Below are 23,232 nucleotides of genomic sequence, written 5' to 3' on the forward strand. Positions count from 1 at the left end.
CAGGTAATCATTTTTCCCCTTGCTTCGGGTTGCGATATTAGCTGAGATCTCGTCAGGACACTGAGATGGGGGGTCTAGAAACGAAATAAAAATTTATTAAACAAAATTACTTTTTATTTAGAAAATAATGAAATGGAACTTAATAGGGGCAGAAGTAGTTGGTGTATCGTATTTTTTCAGATGATTTCACCTTTTTCAGCAAGTTTTTTTTCCCTTAGTTACATATTTATAAAACTCCATATGCACGTGAGCTTGCAGTTAAGTCTACTGGGCCGACATCAGAGAAAATGCTTTCTCCACAGTGGTGCTGAGTGTGGGAATGGAAAGCAAATACTAGCATAATTTTAGCAGTTGGCATTTTCGTTCTGGATTTTCGGTTTCCTTAAGAAATTAAATATTCCTGGAAACAATTGTCGGCTGAAATCTTCACACCATTTTTAGCCAGGTATATAATAGTGTTTTCAATTGTTTACATAAATAAAATTAACTGAAGCTGCATTTACATATCGCGCTAAAACATGGCGTTACTTGAGTATTTTCGCCAAGTTCGTAACAGTATTTTGCAAAATCGAGACAAAATTGGATCTTGTTGGGATGGTGAGACAAGAAGGTCCATAACGGTAACTGTGCCGATATATCGGGGCGGGTGGCAACCCTACCCTTGGTCCACTTCAAGCGTAACAGGAAAGAGAACCACTATTGTGCTGCAAAGTACCCACTGTCAAATATTTTACAGTGGTTTGCGATCTGTGAACATACGTATATTCTAATGCTTTAGGACATAGATCCCTACGTATTGATTACTTTGGTTGTCTCATGACAGTCGAAACTAACTTTCAGATGTGCTCAATAATGTTCATATGTGGGGAGTTTGGTGGCCAGTGAAAGAGTTTAAACTCAGAAGTGTGTTCCTAGCGCCACCCGTAGCAATTCTGGATGTGTGGGTGTCGCATTGTCCTGTTGGAATTGCCAAAACCGTCGGAATGCGCAATGGACATGAATGGATGTAAGTGATCAGACAGAACGCTTGCTTACGTGTCACCTGTCAGAGTCGTATCTAGACGTATCAGGGATCCAATATCATCCCAACTGCACATGCCCCACACCATTATGGAGCCTCTACCAGCTTGAACAGTCCCCTGCTGACATGCAAAGTCCATGGATTCATGAAGTCGTCTGCACACCCGTACACATCCATCCGCTCGATACAATTTGAATCGAGACTCGTCCGACCAGGCAACATGTTTCCAGTTATCAACAGTCCAACGTCGGTGTTGACGGGCCCAGGCGAGGCGTAAAGCTTTGTGTCGTGCAGTCGTCAAGGGCACACGAGTGGAGCTTTGGCTCCGAAAGCCCATGTCGATGATGTTCCGTTGAATGGTTCGCACGCTGACACTTGTTAATGGCCCAGCATTGAAGTCAATAGCCATTTGCGGAAGGGTTGCACTTGTCACGTTGAACGATTTTCTTCAGTCGTCGTTGGTCACGTTCTTGCAGGGCCTTATTCCAGCCGCAGCGATGCCGGAGATTTCATGTTTTGCCGGATTCCTGATATTCACGGTACACTCGTGAAATGGTCGTACGGTAAAACCCCACTTCATTGCTACCTCGGAGATGATGTGTCCCATCGCTCGTGTGTCGACTGTAACACCATGTTCACACTCAAATCTTGATGAAAATGTTTGAAACAGCTCTGAGCACCATGGGACTTAACATCTGAGGTCATCAGTCCCCTACAACTTAAAACTACTTAAACCTAACTAACCTAAGGACATCACACACATCCATGCCCGAGGCAGGATTCGAACCTGCGACCGTAGCAGTCGCGCGGTTCCGGACTGAAGCGCCTAGAACCACTCGGCCACCGCAGCCGGCTCAAATCTTGATAACTTGCCATTGCAGCAGTAGTAAGCGGTCTAATAATTGCGCCTACATAGGCGTTGTCGACCGCAGCGCCGTATTCTGCCTGTTTACGTATCTCGATATTTGAATACGCATCCCGTACCAGTTTCTTTGGCGCTTCAGTGCAGATTGGCATCCTTCATTGTTAGCTTCTAGGTCCATCTACCAACTTTTTCCCTTGAAACATTGGCAAGTACTACGCCTTTGTACTTATTCTTCACTTTTGTAACAACCTTTTCACCATGCTTGTCTACGAAGAAGTGCTGAAGACATAAACGAATATCGAATTTATCGTTATATGCTCCGGGAGCTTTCTGAGAGCAGAATGCAGACGAATAAATGGAGATAATATTTCTGAAGTTGATACCCCAGATAATGAAAAGAGTATGGGAGAAAAAATCAGCATCATGAGTCGGCGAAAATGGCCTGAAGGTGGAAGAAACCGACCGTATGAAGAAGTAGAGAGAACACAGAAATAATAAATGAAAAGAACTGACGTCTCAGAAAAATATAGTGTGTGAGGATTGCTGGATGACAGGCAGTTTGTTTTCGGAGTAGGTGTGATACGCACTGAACACTGCGGTTACTACGCTAATCACAGATGCGAATCGAACTGTAGGACTACTACTACTACTACTACTACTACTACTACTACTACAACTACATGTTAATTCCGTGCACTTTAGTGCATCATCTCTGCGCAATTAACAGTATCGCTTCGTCTTGTTCATCCTTATCTAGGTCAGAAGGATACCACAGCACACGAAAAAAAACCTTGTGAAAAACGAATACGCATGTACCATTCGGGAACGAAGCTATTATTCGTGTTTCTGGAAAACGCTCTCCATTGTTGTATGGGTAACTGCCTTTGTGATGTGTTGACTCCTGCTTTATTTTGTACGTAATTCTGTTTCTTCTCTTATCAAGGTGTAAAAAAAGTTTCTTCCCTATGTGTAACGATTCAGTTCTCCCAGCGCCAAATTACAAAGACACATTTTCTAAATAGCGCGCTGAGCTGCATCAAAGCAGTCTTCGGAATGAAGAACAGAAAAGCTACTACTACTACTACTACTACTACTACTAACAGATGATGAGCAATATATCTTCCTCCATTCTCACGGTTCGAGCTTCAGTTGTTTCGTGCCTGTCGTGCTGCCTAGTTATGACAGGTAATTACAGGATGGGCATATTGTTTATTCCACTAATTCACGAAGCCACTTATTAACGTCAGCCATTCATACTGTCGTAACGTCGCGGCCATTAGTCTTGTGCTACGGAATTCCACATAAATTTTAACAGAGGTCACCCAGGCATGGCGCTTTCAAATCCTGAAAAACATCTCGTACAGGATTCCGACACTAGAACAACACACAAAGCTAAGCAGGGTTTCGATACCAGTTATGAATGCCTGCACTCTTAATCTTGTCTCTCTGGCACACAGTACGGAGTTGAGTTTTCTACGTAAAATGAAACAGCTGGACACTGAATACAAGCACTCCTACCGACGTTCGGCACGTTAAACAATTTATGTGTCGGACTTTGATCAGTTATTGTCACTGTGACACTTATAAAACGATCTTAATACTCAGCTGCCAATAACACTTTGACCAATTAAGCAGGGTGAATGTTGCCATTCCTTCAATACGTGAGATAGAAGTACTGTAGTACCCTCACTTCCTTCAAAAAGAGTCCTAGATCCAACCACTGAACAGGGTAGCTGTTAGAACTACGTAGGTGAAGAGAGAAAGCAAAAACCAAACATCTGAAGTCTGCACGGAAGCGAATTCAGTTTATTTGCTTCTGCTACGCCTCGTGAAAACCGTCTCTTTCACTTAACACTAATGTCAGCCGGCTAATGACTCCTCTGGCTACTGACCACGTGCGACTTCGATAAACCGCAATATTTACTTAAGAAAACTGCAATACTTGCGTAACAAGCCGCAAAATGACTCGTCACAATTCCACGCCAGCACAAAGGAATGTGCTTTCCGTTCTGCCAGAATAACTTCATCGTTAGCTGCAATGTTTTTTAATGTAAAAAATACTGAGTTGCAGCTTGGCTCGGATTCCACGACTGCAGGTACCCCTACAACTGCCTGGATAAGGAGATTCAAAGTTCCGAAGAAGACAACGACATAATACCTCCAACAGCATCATGGATAGTAGAGCACGTGGCGTTCAAACTAACCTTCGAACTGATGACGGCTTTGTCTTATGGATAACTACCTCCCGAATCCAGAAATATGAAACACACTGAAATATCACACCTGGCCCACAGGATTCACGACTTTCCCACCTACACACTACATGACTGCCGGCCGACTCTACGGAGACTGATTTTCTGCCTACCAAAGTTTTTTTTTTAACAATATTGTCCCCTTCGATCGAGTTCCCTTCAGCGGCTACACACCGGAAGGGTTGTTCTTCCCAGTGTTGGTAACAGCGCTTAACCTCATAGGGCCTTTAACATGTTGGTCACATTCTTCTGAATGTTCTCCAGTCCCAAACCTACGTCCTTTTAAGACTTTTTTTCAATTTTGGAAAAGGAAAAAAAGTCACACGGACTCAGATCAGGCGAATAGGTGGGCTGTGGAGCAACAGGAATGCCTTTCGAGGTCAAAAATTCAGTGAGGTAAGTGGCCGTGTGGCATGCGGCGTAGAGGCAATGCAGTATCCACTCGTCTGCAATGTCCGGTCTCGCTCGCTTAAACTTTTTCCTGGGCCATTCAAGGACACATTTATAAAACACTTGGTTGACAAATTGACTGGAGAAGTAATCTCACAAGAGCACGCCCAAGTTCGACGTTTTCGACGTTTTCGTCGATTTTTCGATTCGGTCTCCCTGCGCGAGTTCACATTCAACGTATTCTCAGCTTCCAAAAATGATTTGTGCCAGCGAAAAACGTGTGGTCTTGATAAGAGATGTTCACCGCAGGCCTTTTTCGACTTTTGAAAGGTCAGTCTCGCGGTTTCCCCAAGTTTAACACAAAACTTTATGGCATAACGTTGCTCAAACGTCCGCGTTCGGTTTTCGTGACACACAACAAAAACACAACTTCACTGATGGCGCTCTCAAAAATCACATGATGGCTGTATCGAACTGAAAGTCGGACTGAGCACGTGGACGGGATGAACACACCGGCATGCACAAGAGAACAACACAGAGTTGCCAGATCGCTTCCAATGTTGTCAGTCTCTACTTTTCTCACACACCTCGTATTTCGTATGCTACCAGCTATTCACGAAAGGGTTTAGTCCAAAAAGTGTGTATGTAACAGAGAAAAGTTAACATAGTGGTTATAATGTATCACTTGTTTTACATCGTCTCCACTCCTCCCACTTGAGTACAATGCACAAGGTGGTCATACAACTATGTGAAACTGCCATAAAAGCCCTCCTTTGAGTTGTTGATCGACTTGCGCGCCGAACTGGTTTGAATGTCGGTTATGCTATCAAACCGCTGATCCTTCAAGTGAATTTCTGCACTTACCAGTCTGACAACTGGTGCGTAAAATTCTCAATACTAAGTACTGTTTGGTGTATATATTTCTTCTAAACGGGTTCAAATGGCTCTGAGCACTACGGGACTTAACATCTGAGGTCATCAGTCCCATAGAACTTAGAACTACTTAAACCTAACGTAAGGACATCACACACATCCATGCCTGAGGCAGGATTCGAACCTGCGACCGTAGCGGTCGCGCTATATCTCTTCCAGCAAGTTAAATGTTTTGAAATGTTTCACGTCTCAGCAGTTTACCATACAAACCTACTGAAGAACCGCTGTAATAAATTTTACTTTGGCCACTGGTCAAATTTATCACTGGTACTTCCGCATAATTTTTATACCTGTGAACACACCACCGTCTGATGGTGACGTCACCTTTGTTCCGTTTATTTTCGCCGACGTGCGGTGTCTACCTTATCCTTGCGACGGAATCTGCCGAGAACTTGCGTACAGAAACCTGTCTCTCAGAAATTGGCTTTCCCCAGAGGCCAGAACTCAGATACGTTCAACATGTTGGGTGCAACGTCAGCGGGGGAATGGTGCACAATGCCGAGATCGGCGCTGGGTGTGGGAGAGGCGGAGGTGCAGCAACGGGGGACATCTGCCGCTACCTCAGGCCGGCCCGCAGGCGGCACGTGCTCGCTGCAGATCGATGCCGCCGCTGCTGCTGCTGCTGCGGCCGCAACCGTTGCGTTACGCAATGGAAAAGCCGCCGACGCTACGCGTGCATCACGCCGACGCACCTGCGAAACCAGAGCGACTAGTGCTGCGCCGCAACACTCCTCGTTCGGTTGAACATTGTGCGTCGCAGATTAATGGCTACAGCCAGAGAGGATTAGAGGCACTGTAGCGAGTCTTGCTCTTCGGTACGAGTAACGAAGCTTGACATCCAGGCCATAGCGCAAAAGCAGGGGAAGGAAATCAGTGCACAGAGCGCGGAAAGGAAAAAGCACTCCGTCCTCAGGCCACAAATGGCCCAGCGGGACCATCCGACCCCGTGTCACCCTCAGATGAGGATGCGGATAGGAGGGGCGTGTGGTCAGCACACCACTCTCCAGGTTGTTATGGTGGTTTTTTTTTTTTTACAGGAGCCGCTACTATTCGGTCGAGTAGCTCCTCAATTGGCATCACGAGGCTGAGTGCACCCCGAAAAATGGCAACAGCGCATGGCGGCCCGGATGGTCACCCATCCAAGTGTCGGCCACGCCCGACAGCGCTTAACTTCGGTGATCTGACGGGAACCGGTGTATCCACTGCGGCAAGGTCGTTGCCGCGGAAAGGAAGTGTGTCACATATTCACTTTCCGATGAAAAGTATCCGAACTCCATTACGTAACGCGGAACTGACCGCTAGTTGTTCAAATGGCTCTGAGCACTATGCGACTTAACTTCTGGGGTCATCAGTCGCCTAGAACTTAGAACTAATTAAACCTAACTAACCTAAGGACATCACACACATCCATGCCCGAGGCAGGATTCGAACCTGCGACCGTAGCGGTCGCCCGGCTCCGGACTGTAGCGCCTAGAACCGCACAGCCACTCCGGCCGGCTGTCCACTAGTTGTTACGAGATGCGCACCTGCCATTATCAGAATAGGCAGCGAGCATCGACTTGTCAGTAGGGAAGCAGTAACACCAGAGCTCAGTTGTTTCGAACGAGGATGTCACCTCAACAACAGATCCATCAGACACATTTCAACCCTTCTACAGCTGCACAAGTCAACCGATGGCGATTTTACTGTGACGTGGAAACGCGAAGGAACAACCACGGATAAATGAAGACCGGGAAGACCTCATGTACTGACCGGCAGGGGACGTCGAGCATTGAGGAAGGTAGCTGTGAAAATCTCAAGTAATCAGCGGAAGGCGTCAGTAACTGAGTTACAAAGTGCTACCAACGGTCGACCAAGCGCGATGACAGTGTTGGGAGTTAAAAAGAATTAGGTTGGCTGGTTGGTTTAGAGGGCGGGAGAAGAGACCAAACTACGAGGTCATCGGTCCTTTGGTCCTAATAAAACAATGCCGCAAGTGTGAGAATAAAACGGACGAAACATATAACACAAAACGGAAAGAAAGGAAAAGCCACAAGAATGAAGGGAAGGCAATGAACACTAAAAAGAACAAAAGTGGACAAGAAAACAATAGAGACGCTAGAAACTGAAGAGAGTAAAACATGAAAGCAGATTATAGTGGCTGGCCAACCACGAGAATAAAAAGGGAAAGCTAACCACTCTGAAACACATTAAAACCTCCACCCTAAAAGCACTAGGGTGGAGGACAGAGGGACTAAGGACATGCGCTAAAACCTACATAGAAGTATAAAACCCACTTTCACGGATAAAACAAAAAACTAAAGCTGCTGTGCAGGCATTGTCGCCCAACACCGAAGGCAGGGTGCTGGGAAAGTTAAAAGTCTGCCGCAGAGTGGATAAAAGTGGGTAGTCCAGCAAGAGGTGGGCGGGCGACCGTCATTTGTAAGCCGCAGCGACATCGAGGTGGGTCCTCGCGACGGAGGAGGTAACCATGGGTTAGCCACGTATGGCCAATGCGGAGCCAGCAGAGGGCAACTGATTCCCTGCGAGAAGATCGCATGGAAGACTTCCACACGTTCAGTCTCCTTAATGACACGCAGTTTGTTGTGCGTACTGTTATGTCATTCCGTCTCATAGGGCCGAAAAACCCTGCGACGTAAGACAGCAGGCATGTCAGTTTCGGAGATGCCCATCTCTGAAAGCGGTTTCCGCGTAGCCTATTTGGCCAGCCTGTCGGCAACTTTGTTGCCTGGGATTCCGACGTGTCTTGGGGTCCACGCAAACACCACTGAACGACGGGACCGTTCCAGGACATAGATGGACTCCACAACGCTACCAAAGGATGGCAAGGGTAGCACTGGCCGATAGCTTGTAGGCTGTTCAAGGAGTCTGTACAAAGGAGAAATGACTCGCCAGGGCATGAGCGGATGTGCTCAAGAGCACGAGATAAGGCCGCCAGCTCCGCAGTGAAAACACTGCAGCCATCTGGCAAGGAGTGTTGTTCAATATGTCCTCCATGAACATATGCAAAGCCTAGGTGACACCAGCCATCGAGCCGCCGATGTAAATCACTTCATGGCCCCGGTACATGTCGAGAATAGAGAGGAAGTGATAGTGGAGAGGCGCAGGGTTAACGGAGTCCTTAGGGCCATGCGAAACGTCCAGAAGAATCTTCGGCCTAGGTGTACACCATGGATGTGTACATGAATGGACCTCGAAAAGAGGTGGTAAAGGGAAGGACTCCAGTTCAGACAGAAGGGACCGGACGCAAACCGCAATCGTAAGCCCTGCCCTGGGTTGCCGATGCAGGAGACGAACCGCCGTGGTTGGGAAAAGGAGATGGTAATTCGGATGCACAGGAGAACTACGAACGTGTGCAACGTAACTGGCGAGCAGTTGTGCACGCCTAACCTTCAATGGAGGGTCTCCGGCCTCCACCAGGACGCTGGTCACCGGACTCGTTATAAAAGCTCCGGTCGCTAGGCGAACGCCACAATGGTGCAATGGGTCGAGTAAACGCAACGTTGAAGGCGCCGCCGAACCGTAAACCAGACTCCCATAGTCAACGCGGGCTTTAACAAGGGCTCTGTAGAGCTGCAGCAGCGTAGAGCTATCTGCACCCCAGTTGGTGCTGATCAGGCAGCGGAGGGCACTGAAATGCTGCCAGCACTTCCGCGTAAGCTGACAACGGTGGGGTAGCCAAGTCAATGAGGCGTCAAAAACCAGTCCTAAGAATCGATATGTCTCCACTACAGTGAGTGGACCGTCATTAAGGTAAAGTTCTGGTTCTGAATGAATAGTGCTACTCCAACAGAAATGCATGGCAAACGACTTCGCGGCTGAACGCTGTAAGCCGTGGGCTAGAGCCCATGACTGCGCCTTGTGAATGTCCCCCTGTAGGCGCCACTCAGCAACACGAGTACTGGAGGAGCAATACGAAACGCAGAAGTCATCCGCAAATAGAGAAGGGGAGACCGACGGCCCTACAGCTGCTGCTAGGCCGTTGACGGCCACTAAAAATACACTCAATACGGAACCCTACGGAACGCCATTCTTCTGAATACGAGGGGGAACAATGGGAGGTACCAACTTGGACACGGAAAGTACGGAGCGACACGAAGTTTTGGATAAAAATCGGGAGTGGGCCCCGGAGACCACACTCATACAACGTGATTAGGATATGATGTAACGAGGTCGTGTCGTGCGCTTTACGTACGTCAAAAAAGACAGCAACCAGATGTTGGCGTCTGGAAATGGCTGTTTGGATGGCACACTTTAAGGACACAAGATAACCAGTGGTAGAGCGACCCTGGCGGAAGCCGCCCTGACATGGAGCCAGTAGGCCAAATGACTCCAGGAGCCAACCCATCCACCGGTACACCATACGTTCCAGCAGCTTGCAAAGGAAGGTGGTGAGGCTGTTGGGCCGGTACCTATCCACATCAAGCGGGTTTTGACCCTGTTTGAGCACCGGAATGATGGTGTTCTCCCGCCATTGCGATGGGAAGACGCCATCGCACCAGATCCAGTTGAAAAATGACGAGGAGATGTCGCTTGCAGTCACACGAGAGATGTTTAATCATCTGACTGTGGATCTGATCCGGCCCAGGTGGTGTCGGGGCAATGTGCAAGGGCGCTAAGGAGCTCCCACTCTGTAAACGGAGCGATATAGGGTTGACAGTGGCGTGTTGTGAACGAGAGGACTTTCCTTTCCTTCCGCCGTTTGAGGGTGCGAAAGGCTGGAGGGTAGTTCTATGATGCAGAGGCTCGAGCATGGTGCTCAGCGAAGTGCTCGATAATCGCGCTTGCGTCGGTAGATAACACGACATTGATGTTAATGCCAGGGACACATGTTGGGGTCTGGTACCCAAAAAGACGTCTGATCTTCGTCCAGACTTGCGAAGGAGACGTATGGCACCCAATGGTCGACACGTAGCTCTCCCAATACTTTTGTTTCTGTCGTTTTATAAACTGGCGAACGCGGCTACGGAGCCGCTTAAAGGCTAATATGTGCTCTAGGGAAGGGTGCCGCTTATGTCGCTGTACAGCTCGCTGACGCTCTTTAATTGCCTCAGCGACTTCCGGCGACTACCAAGGGACTTGTTTTCGCCGGGGGCACCCTAAAGAACGAGGCATCGTGTTTTCCGCCGCAGAAACTATCGTTATCATGACCTGCTCAACGACAACATCGATGGCACCATGTGGGGGAGATTCAACGGTGACAGCAGAGGTGAAGGCTTCGCAGGTTGCCTTGTTTAAAGCCCATCTGGGTAGGTGTCCGTGGGCATGACGCTGGGAGAGTTACATGAAGATGGGGAAGTGGTCACTATCACACAGGTCGTCGTGTGCTCTCCAGTGGATAGATGGGAGAAGGCCAAGACTGCAAACCGAGAGATCAATGGCTGAATATGTGCCATGTGCCACACTGGAATGTGTGGGGGCACCTGTATTAAAAGAGGCAGAGGTCGAGTTGTGACAGTAAATTTTCGGTCCCTCTACCTCGGCTAGTAAGCATGGCGCCACCCCACAAGAGGTTTCTGAATTACTTGAATACATCTTCTGAAACAGAGGATACTTCCTCCTCCAATTACCTACAGTGCTACATTATTTTTAAGTTTCTATGTTATAGCCAGTTTTACGATTTTTAGCGTCAAATGCACAACAAATGTACCTCACTATTCTAATAGGTGTGACTCTCTCCTGATATAAAACGTGAAACAGTCGCAGAAATATTAATTTATAATACCAATAACGTCAAAGATTATACAAATGAGATGTATACATAATTTCCACATTTTTACAGCTCTTCTTAAGATACATTTTTATTATAAGCTCCAAATGTTTCTGAATTATTTGTGCATAACCGTTTCCTCTTGTGAACAGTGATGTATTGCAGATTATCTACACTGGCGCCACTTTTGTAAACAATGCCCCTTTTCTCTTTGGTGAGTGATATCGACCTCAGATGTTATACAAGCGTCACGTACATCTTTGACAACTGATAGACATATCAGCCTCGATGTCTCCAAGGAAACTGCGTCCCAATGCGTTATTACAGGCACCACCAGATGGCACAAATAAACTACGATGCATTTTGTTTTTTCTAGTGTTTAAGACTTCAAATAACTGACTAGTAATACAAATAGATCAATATGTATAATTTTCATATTAATATAACATACAAGTGGTTTCACTACGAATAAATAGCAGTAGCTATACAGGGTGTTACAAAAAGGTACGGCCAAACATTCAGGAAACATTCCTCACACACAAAGAAAGAAAATATGTTATGTGGACATGTGTCCTGAAACGCTTACTTTCCATGTTAGAGCTCATTTTATTACTTCTCTTCAAATCACATTAATCATGGAATGGAAACACACAGCAACAGAACGTACCAACGTGACTTCAAACACTTTGTTACAGGAAATGTTCAAAATCTCCTCCGTTAGCGAGGATACATGCATCTACCCTCCGTCACATGGAATTCCTGATGCGCTGATGCAGCCCTGGAGAATGGCGTGTTGTATCACAGCCGTCCACAATAAGAGCACGAAGAGTCTCTATATTTGGTACCGGGGTTGCGTAGACAAGCGCTTTCAAATGCCCCCATAAATGAAAGTCAAAGAGGGTTGAGGTCAGGAGAGCGTGGAGGCCATGGAATTTGTCCGCCTCTACCAATCCATCGGTCACCGAATCTGTTGTTGAGAAGTGTACGAACACTTCGACTGGAATGTGCAGGAGCTCCATCGCGCATGAACCACATGTTGTGTCGTACTTGTAAAGGCACATGTTCTAGCAGCACAGGTAGAGTATCCCGTATAAAATCATGATAACGTGCTCCATTGAGTGTAGGTGGACGAAACTAAAATGAGCTCTAACATGGAAATTAAGCGTTTCCGGACACATGTACACGTAACATCTTTTCTTTATTTGTGTGTGAGGAATGTTTCCTGAAAGTTTGGCCGTACCTTTTTGTAACACACTGTAGAACTAATGTTCTTCTAGTGCTCATTATTTCATCCAGACGACGCTGTGGAGCTGAAATAACGAATTACACCAGATTGTCATGCATTTTATGAGGCACGCTGCAACATCGATTATGAATCATAAATGAATATAAACTCGTTCCTTGATTACTTAAATATTTAAGAATGAAGACTCAAATGATATGTAAGTCGTTCCCCACTGGCTGACGGCGATGCAACTTAAGCTCTGGAGGGCCCACACTCTACCCTATATAACTCGTGGCTGCTTTGTCATCAGTGAGTGAGGCATCCGCAGTCGGTCAGACGCCACCGCCGTCATCCATATGGGTAATGATACATCGTTTTAGAGTATACTTTCACAACATTGGCTTCTCTATGTAATACAGCACTGTTACTTTTCTCATTACACTGCAAACTCTGATGATAGCCCGTACTTAAAAGGGCGAAACCGGTCAGACGTTAACATCGGTTGCGATCTAGACTGCTTTTAAAGAATTTTGAAAAGTGAAATCAAATTCTTCTCCTCTCCGTCCCAGGAAAGCCTGGAATTCCTGTGTTCCCTTATACATCACAGACATTGTTTTGGAACATTACTACTCTCCTCAGTAATCCCGCTTAGCTGTCGTCATTTGAACCTAGTGGGATGCATATATCGCAGTGAATTTCATAGAACGTAAGGAAAACACAGTGCTATATCAAAGTCATCTTCAAATTTTATGTTGAAATTTTGTATCCAGTATTACATGTTTTCATTGTCATGAAAATAAATGTGTTTTGATACTGATTTGTTACATTATAATAATAATAATAATAATTGTTACAATTTGCCATACTAACGAAGTCTCTCAACAAACAAACTGGAAATTCCTCGTTCAAATGAAAACCGACTTCTTACCCATTTCATAATGACTGACCCTTGAGTTTGAGCTCATATCCTAGTTACATCGTATGACGAACATCGGTGTGTCGTACTTTGCCGGGATTGCGGAAGAGTGTACTTTATTTGGTATATGAGACTTACACTTTAGTTGAGAAGAGGTCGACATACGTGGTAGTATTTAACATACTTTTTCGAGCAATTTTTGACGAATCTTAACTTAGCAGAGCACACATGCCAGACCGTAATTGAAATGGAAATGAAGTCCCATGCTTCTTTACAGAGCGTAGGGGAACGATGCGGGAGACCCGCACCGCCTTACTAGGCAAGGTCCTAATGGAGGTGGTTTGCCGTTGCCTTCCTCCTACCGTAATGGGGATGAATGATGATGATAAAGACGACAACAACACCCAGTCATCTCGAGGCAGGAAAAAATCCCTGACCCCGCCGGGAATCGAACCCGGGACCCCGAGAACGCTACCGCGAGACCACGAGGGCGGACTAGACCGTAATTACGTTAACAATAATCTGTCATTCTATTTCATTGCTCCAGTGACTTCCCGTCAGATAGGAAACAACCATGCTGCCATTCATTGTTGTTCATTAAAGGAAGCACTTGGGACATAATTAGTCCTAGTTCATGGTAATCAGTGCGCATACTTACTTTAAGGGCGAAAAAGTACAGGGCGCGAGCAGTTCTGTATCACAGACAATGAACAAGACCAAAGAAGCGAATTTCTAGATAATACACCCATTTCATGTCTCGTGTCACCAAAAAGGAGGTCTGGTAGGCGACAGACGTTTGCGTCGGACGAGTAAAGCACATAGTCACAAGAAAAAAACTCCACGACTTCTAGTGGAAAACAGTTTCCAACAGCAGCAGCCGCCTTTAAGTTGAGAACTGAGGTTAAAAAGCTTATGATACGGGTGGAACAATCCTTTGGCGTGCTATTCGGGAAATAGCAAAAAAACAAAACTAGTTCTTGCAGTAAAATTCCCTTCAAAAACTGGTTGGTCTATTTATTACACTGATGAAAGTTAGTGTGCTGCAAGTCTCTGCGGAAAATCTAGATGGCATGAACAAAAAATGCCTTACCATTAGGAAATGTGTACGGTTATCACACAGGGTTATTGTTCAATAACTGGAAAGGAGGAATTCAAACACCGTCGATTCTGGAAAAATGGTTATAAAGTGCCACACTTGAAATGAAGGGGATTTCGTGCAAAATGCTGGATTGTTTTAATGGGGGAAAAGAGGCGCAGATTACCGCATCATTCTGAGATGAATTCCAGACACGTAGAAGAGTGGTTTAGGAGGGTTCTAGAAACATTTTCTAACAGATCTGTGACTGTTATAGATAGCGCTTCATATCACAGGTCGCAAGAATAACTCTGGAAAGTGGTCAAGGACATTAAACTTCTATGGTTGGCTGTGGCGCACTGTGGACCGAATGGCAATAGCCTTATTTGGGCATTTGTCAAGAACAAAGTAGCAAAGCAGTAGAGAACTTTAAGGTAGATAACACTTTATATTTGTGTCGCTCCGTTCTGGGAAGTGTTCTTCAAAGTGTCTCGAGAAATGCACTGAACTGTGAGCACCAACTTGAAAACGGGTAAGCACAAATAGCCCACGGTCTTGACATAGCAACAGAACAGTTTTTGATCCAAGTGGACGACTGTAATAGCAACAGCGAGACCACTGCTAACTTTTAAGGTAGGTTCTACTTCATTCATCATTCTTTCCTGCAAAATTTATTCGAGCTAATCGAGTTTTCATTTACCGTTAAAATGAACAACACGCTTCACTGTTCATTTTCAAGACCTGCTAGTGCGTCGAGTGCTCACTTGGGGTTTCCCATTTTATCTGCTGCCCTCCACTAACAACAACTGAATCTGGCAATGCTGTACCGCAATTGTCCCAAATATTTTTTGCGACAGAACCCTTTTGGAATACTAAGTATTTTACGGAGCCCTAAAATAAGCAAAACCCTAGTTTTGTGTTCTTTTTAATTATAAACATTAATGAAAATCCTAAAAAACGTACATTATACACTACTGACCCCTACAAAAATATACAAAACAACACATAAAAACACAGTATACAAAATAACAATGTGTAAGTTCCACTGTAAATTTATAAATGGGAGATACCACTGTTTAATATCAGACTTTAAAGGAGAGAGTTGACGTGTATAAGGCTCAGCATCCAGTCTATTGCAGTGTGGCACACAAGTTAGCTACAGGGAATGTTCGAAGAAGTCAGAGCCTGTGTGGCAAATTGTGGATATTAATCACTAGCCCTGCACCAAAAATATGAAGTTACATTGTTTTGAGCAGTGATATCGTGCTTTAATCATATGTCATTTCTGAAAAGTACTCGTAGGTTTCGTTTGACGTATTTTCTGGCTTCTGCGAATTCGGCACGAAAGAATTCTTCAGGGAAATATCTTTTAAGATTGACGGATATTATGGAGAGAGTGGACCAAATATTCAATTATCTCATATGGTAATACTGCTGTCTCACCAGTGAACACAATCAGCCTTCAGAAGCTTTCTTGTTCTCTCTTGCCAACCCAAACAATCCAAAATTCCAATTTCTTTTAAGGCAGTCATTTCGCTACTAGTATTGGAAACGGTTGTTCGATTTACATGAAATGATGGATTTAATTCATCAATTTTACCTAACACGAGTATATCTGCCAAAGCACCTACCATGAGCAACAAAGTCACATCGCTTGAACGGTCTTTGAATTTAAAAGGCATGTCGGTCATAAAATCCTGCAATTCAGCTCTTAGTTCAAGTAATCTCGTTAAGATATTACCCTTAGATAACAACCTCACTTCTATATGAAGGAGTACTGTTTTATGTCTGCTCCCATTATCTTCTCACAATACTGGAAACAACCGGCACTATAGAGGGCGTGATTTAAAGCCACTGACAATTTTTATTGCTTCATGAAGGACTAATTCTAGATTTTGCGGCATCATCTTTATTGCGAGTGCTTGTCTATGCAGAATACAATACCTTAAACTACAGTTTGGAGCTTTACTTTTTATTAGTGATACCGCTCCTGCTGTTTTACCAGTCATTGCCTTCTCCCCATCTGTACAAATATCGACACATCGTTCCACCTGAGATGGTTATGTAAAAAAAGTTGATTATGTTAATAAATACTTTTCTGGTAGTGCTAGTTGTCAGCAACGTGCACATAAGCAAGGCTTCTCGAGTGAATCATCAGTTGTCGGCAACATGTCCAGTCCAGCAACATCTGTCTACTCATCCATTTGCAAGACGAATTTGTTTTGTTCAATGCGACCAACTAGTTTTTGTTTGATATAGCCTGCAAGATCATTAATTTGACGCGAAACAGTGTCGCGATACTTTGTAGATTTTTCATAGAGTATACATTTTGTCGTGTATGCCACACATGGTTTTATTAAATTCTCAGCGATACTGCTCGTTTTGCCTGCTTGTGCAATTCGATACATGACAAAATACGATCATTTATAGTCGGGTCGCATACTTCACAGCTGTCTGAATTCATATTGTTTTTTCTTACGTATAAAAAATTCTTCATAATATCTTTGCAATCGGTGTGTATAATTTCTAAATATCGGCGCATCTTAGTAGAGATCATGGAACTATTAGGAACACGCACACAGGCGAACTATTAGAAACAACATAACCGAGATTGATTTAAGACTCGTCATACTTTTTTTTTCAACTTTGAGTTGTCAGATATCTTACACTACTTGAAACCATGGATCCTGAAGCAATTCCGTCATCTTTTGATTCTCAGTTTTCATCAGAAATGCTTGAGGTTGATGCGGCACCTTCCGGGCAAACCAACTTTGAATTTTCGATGCAATATTTGTTTGCAGCACCTTTAAGCCAACGCTACATTCTATCTTTTAATATAAAAAATTTAATTTTACAATAAGACACACACACACACACACACACACACACACACACAATAACATCGCCATAAGATATTGACTTTTGCAATTACAGTCAATAACAAACACAAATCGAATATACTACGGTCCGAGAGCGGTGCACGCATTCGCCGTTCCGAACTGGACCGCGTTGCAATAACAAAGTGCAGTAGGAACTGTAATCGGTGCTGCGTGGCGCGGATTTATACAGCCCCAGGGGGTGTAGCATAGATAGCGATGCGGCAAAATCCTCTGAGGTGGTTCGACATATTTGTGAGTAAGAGAGGTGTAGAGGAATGTTCGCAGTCTGTGTAGAGGATAAAGCTAGAGAGATTCAGCACGGCCACTGCGCACATGTGTAGTGACGGGTATCGAGTCGTCACATATTTACTCATACAAGCCAAATTCCTTTGTTTGCAGCATTATTGCACATTTATTATGTTGCTTGTCGCCTCATTTTTGGCTATACGCACTGACGAGAGAACACAAGTGCCATAACCCGATTTCCCAGAAACTTCTCGCACTGTAACAGGAGTCAAAATAAACCACCACATGCTAGTCAAAGTTTCCGACGTAACTTAGATGCCTTTTAGCGCGTGATAACAATCGAAATTGAGGCCCAGTGGCTAGCATCACCGTCTGTCAGTTTTGCGCCTCATGTTCGAAACCCTATAACTGATTTTATTTATTGTATTTTTAATTATCTACCTCTGTCCGTAGAAGGTTACTACATGTAGTTTCTTATGAAGTTAGGGGATAAGAGGGCTTTATATTAATTGTAAAATTACAATTAGTTTCACAATCAGTGTCATACATTGATTATATAATAGATTTGTGTATGGTATTTTCAGGGGTTACAATCTTTTTTAATTCGCACACTATTTTCATTCTTATACTTCAGAAAGATTTCGTGCATTACTTGGATGATACCGATCGCAGAAATATTCGAAACACAGGAATTCCGAACACCACAAACATCGTGCCAAGGCCGGTTTGCCACGACGAGATTTATTCGTATGAATCTCACTCGGGAAAGAAATGTCGATAACATTGCTAAAGATTTCACCCTTTGGCCAATGATTTCGCGGTAAATCACGCATAACGGGTCACTTACCCAAAATTCCCGCTTGCAGTTGATTACGAACCAGGATACACTACATGAATTTGACCGATAACAGTTTCAAATAATCTAGTGTTTTATTTATTTCTTCTTGTTTTTTTAATTCATACACGACATACAATTATCAGACACAAGGACAACATTATTTCAATATACACTGAAGAACATTCTTAGAGTAATCTTCTACAAACATTGGTAGATAAAAGATAAACAAAAATAAATTGAATTTCGAACACGTGGCGCAAAAGGGTGAAGCTGCGACGCTAGCCGTCGTACCACTGCTTCTGTTGAGCTATTTACTCGCTAAAACACACGACACTTCTTCCACTAGGCGAACTTTCTGGGAAATCGGGTTATGGCACTTGCCGTGTTCTCCTAGTGAGTGTAGCCGCTGTACTGGAATGAGAATACGAAGCTGCCACTCTTTTTTGGTGCATATGTCCTTGGCGCGCATTATAACAGTTTCAGCAGGGTGGCGTGGCCACTATTGCTCGATCACAGCCTCGCATATGTTGCAGCTACTAATGTAACTGATTTACAGACTCCTAACTGAAAAACACAGGAAATATTCGTTAGTAACAGCATCGATGTAAGTAACACAAGTTCAAGCTTTACACTCGTCCTGCTCCGCCGCAATAGCTACAACGGTAAGATCAACTGCAGCATTTCGCATTTGGCGTTATAGAGATGAAATGACTAATCACAAAACAACGAAAAATTCGAAGAAGGTTGTATCTTAAAATAGAGCACAGGAAATTTTTCTCCTACTTAGGGGTCTGGCTTCTGTGACTCCTCAAAGTTGACACTCGCCAAAAATGCTCGAAAAAGTACGCTTTCTCTTAAATATTACCGCTTATTGCGCCCCTTTCTCAGCAACAATTTAATATTCACGCACTAAATAGACATTTCCACAGTTCCGGCAAGTCACAACATATCGATGTTAGTCATGCGATTGACCAGAATATGAGCTGATGGTCAGGGGGCAACCATAATGAAATGGGTAATAGCTAGGTTCGCGTCCCATGTGTTCTAACTCACTGACTTTCAAAACACTCTTGTTAAAGTTTTTTGATGGTGAAAAGGTAATTTTTTATCATAAAGGGGCGCAGTTTTTGACCTTTAATTTTCCAAATATGTGTAAAATTCCAGAATGAAATTCTCGAAGGTTAGTGTGTCTCATTCATCAAACTTGCGAATAATTTCCGTACATTGTGAAGCAGTTATGGAGTACCTTTTAACCATATTTAAAAGTGTTTCAATATTTTTCTTCGGATACAGTAATGGAATTAAAATGAGGAGATATTAAAATGATGTGTGTATCAACCCTAAGATAAATTATTGTCTATATATCGGAGCGAGTGTATCGGGAGAAATGTTTGTTTAAAAGAGTTTCTCGAATATGAAACTGTGGAGCGAGAAAATGAACATCCGTGTCACAAATTAGTATTGCTGTATGTTGGTTGCTTTGTTGAAGTGGCTTTCAGAGTTATGTGAAGGTATATAAAAGATTTTCGGACGTACAGGAAGGATGATTATGGTTTAATGCAACACAGACGATACATCTTTGGAGGTGGGGCACACGATCCGAATGGACAAGGACAGTAAAGGGAAACGGCCATCTGCTTTTCCACACACGCGTCCTGGCATTTGATGAAAATAATTTCAGACAGCCAGAAGGAGATGTGAATCTCGCTAATCCTAAACGTCGTCCAAAGTGCCAACTAGTGCTTCATCGAGCTCATATGTAGGACGTTCATCCACCTGAAACAGGATGCTAACGACACAATGGATGAGCATGAAAGCTTAAGGGCATATCTCTTGGCTACAAAAAAGAGGTAATACAAATTGTGTGGAGTCGAAATACATCATTCTGTAGCCGATGTAGCTGACGCGCTGAAGGGATATAACGTTCGAGTCTGAAGCGATGTCCAGTGTCGTCCTGCGCCATCATGTATAAAATATTGTGACTTATTTTGTAGTTGTGAATGCTTGTAATATACAAGAAAAATTTTGTCTTGTTCCGGAAGGTACTGAAGACTTGAAAATATATGCAATATATCTAACAGAGAAGCAGTAGACAGAGACTGTGCAGTTGACAGAAAAAACTACGCGCGCTTTGACGTTCTGCCCGACGCTGGTCGCTTCTTTTCACGTGCGCGGTTGCCGAAACTTCGGCAAGAGCAGCGTTGCGCCAAGCCATCAATTATACGCAACAGGCAGCATAATGAATGGGAATGTTCTACAAAACGTGTGAAATGGGTACACCGGCAGTGAGAGTCAGCTGTCGTGGCAGACGCCAGTGAATATCGACCGACATTCCAGAGGGAACTCCCAATAGACGCTGTCAACGATCTGGCAAACGTCCCATTGCCGCGGGATAATTCATGTATGAAAGCGCGCCAGTTCTAGAAGAAAGTGCCCGCACAAAAAAGTCAAACATCTTGCGATGTGTACTGGCCAGATCAGTGCACGGAAAGGTTGCATAAAAAGGACGGTACTACAACTATATCACCATTAAAGGGACGAACAAGGCAAATTCGACAGTTTTATTCTAGTGTAATACGCAGTGTTCCAAATGTTCCGTCAAAAAATCGTGACTGCCAGAAAGATACGGACTACCTGTTTGTTGAACATACCGTTTTTCTATTCTTTGGCTATAAAACCCTGCTTTGCAACGTGATCTCCGCTTAATTCTATTGCCTTACGCCACCAATGTGATAACCTGTTTGCCATCACGGTACGACTTTACTGGTTTACAACTCAGCGAAGTTCTTGTTCCATCAGTGACTTCCCCGTCATTGCTGAAGTGCTTCCCGCGGAGTCCATCCTTCAGTGGGCCCAAACGGGTGGAATTCAGAAGTTGCAAGATCCAGGATTAAGGGCGGATGCGGACGAACAGTCTACCGATGCTATGTGATCTCATCTCCAGTGCGCCTACTTATGTATGGCCTTGCGTTTTCATGGAGAAATGCGTTCGCTTTTGTGTGTCCATAAACACGCGGTAATTGTTTTTTCGACTTGTTAAGAGTCTCACAATAGATTTTGGAGTTGATCGTTTGACCATGAGGGAGGGCATCGAACAAAATAATCCCTACAGAGTTCCAGAAGACTGCAGCCATGATTTTTACAGCTGAGGGTACTGTTTTAAACTACGGCTTCAAAGGACATGCTGTGTCATGACACTCCAAGGACTGCCTTTAGTTTCAGTCTCAAAGTGGTGAATCCATGTTTTGACAAGAAAACGTCAACACCAGCCTCATAACCAACAAACAATTCAGCACAAATGTTCCTTTCTTTCTTATGCCTGCTCTTCAGTTAGGCAAGTACGGCCTTTTGAGTACCCTGAGATGTCAAGCTGAGCACGAATTTGCTTGATTGTCATTCATCCACACCTCGCGTAACAGTGTCCGCACGTTGTAGTATTGCAAGCGTCACAGCTGTACGTAGCCGGCCTACACGTGTATCAGATTTCCTTCTCGTTCTGTTGACGATATACGCTTCGCCCAGAGGCTTACCGTGCTCTCACCCACAGTTCGGTGTCCGTAGACATCGTGTAAAAGCCTGCGAATATTTGGCATGGTCTGGTTTTCCGCCAAAAAATAACTGCTCTTTCTCTGGAACGCACCTCAGTTGCAGATGCCATTGTGAAGATTGGTTATTGCGCTGCCTTCTACCGGGATTACTCAAAATTGTGAGCTGATGCGGGAATGTTTAGAGATTTCGCAAAAGAAGTACAATTCTTGAACCAAAACTGGTCCACAAAAAAGATGTGTTGCATTACTTATTGAACACCCCAAGGCCCTTGTAGATTCAACGAAGTATGGAAGTACTGTGGAAGGGCAATTAATACGTGCATCGGCAATCTGTAAGTGAAGCATATGAGTAGCACAGAGATGGACTATTAGTGTGGAAAGGAATGAACGTTGATTCACATTGCTACCCTATGACGTCATTAAAGCAGCGCTGATGATCCAAATCTGTAGGAATAAGCAGTCTACCAGCGGAAAAGTATGCTATTTCACTAGTCCCAGACCACATCCGAGCAAGCTGAAAAGGATGTAACTAATGACTTACCAATACGTTTCAGTGTGGCTCTGCATGAACTCCGGGTGATGTGGTGGAAAAATTTCATCCAGGATGAAACAAAGGAGAAAAACTATGGCCAAAATTTAATGACCTGACGAATAGTGTTTCCTTGAAGGAATCACAAGATTGCTAGGAGAGAGGAGGAGCCGCAGCAAATGACACGGTAAACGCATCGCAGGAACTGGTCACAAAGCCAGCGCACGGAAAGATCAAGCGACTATGGGAGTGATGTAGGACTATGGGAGTGATGTAGAGGAATTCATGAGAATTCCACGTGTCATTTGCTTCAGACAGGCTGCAGCAAGAGCCTGTAACGGAACTCATGCAGTCGCGGCTTCGGTGACGTCAAACAGCTTTGCCACGAACTGTCGCGGGACGTGTTTACGAGCGCTAGCAAATAAACCGTAAGAAAGAACCGATCGAGTTGGCGGAGTGGTAAGACACTAGAATCAGATTCGGAAGAACGAAGGCATTATTCCTATTCTACCATCCAACGTCCAGTTATCAGTGGTTGTCCTAAATCGCAAAAAGCGTATGTCGAAATGGTTCTTCTGATAGGAAAAAGCCCGTTTTCCTTCCAAACTTTCCTCAATTCGAACATGTGCTATGTTCTCTAAATGGATTCGTCATCGGCAACGCATTATACCTCTCTGCCCCTTCCTTCCTTCCATCCTTCGTAAGGAGGAGGAGCGCAAAGGCGCGGAACACTGAAAGGTAAAAAAGGGGTGGGGAGAAAATTTAGAACAGCACAATGACAGTGTAGTAGATAAGGAACTATAAC

The 23,232-nt window shown here is 44.4% G+C and overlaps 1 protein-coding gene and 1 pseudogene across 1 annotated transcript in view; both read right to left on the reverse strand.

Annotated features, from left to right (window-relative positions):
* The window catches only part of LOC126190687 (oxysterol-binding protein-related protein 9-like), a 528,891-nt gene that overhangs the window by 331,916 nt on the left and 173,743 nt on the right, over positions 1-23,232 (reverse strand).
* On the reverse strand, positions 6,565-6,682 carry LOC126089670 (5S ribosomal RNA; annotated as a pseudogene).

Source organism: Schistocerca cancellata, chromosome 6 (genome assembly GCF_023864275.1).
Source record: "Schistocerca cancellata isolate TAMUIC-IGC-003103 chromosome 6, iqSchCanc2.1, whole genome shotgun sequence".
Taxonomy (NCBI): domain Eukaryota; kingdom Metazoa; phylum Arthropoda; class Insecta; order Orthoptera; family Acrididae; genus Schistocerca; species Schistocerca cancellata.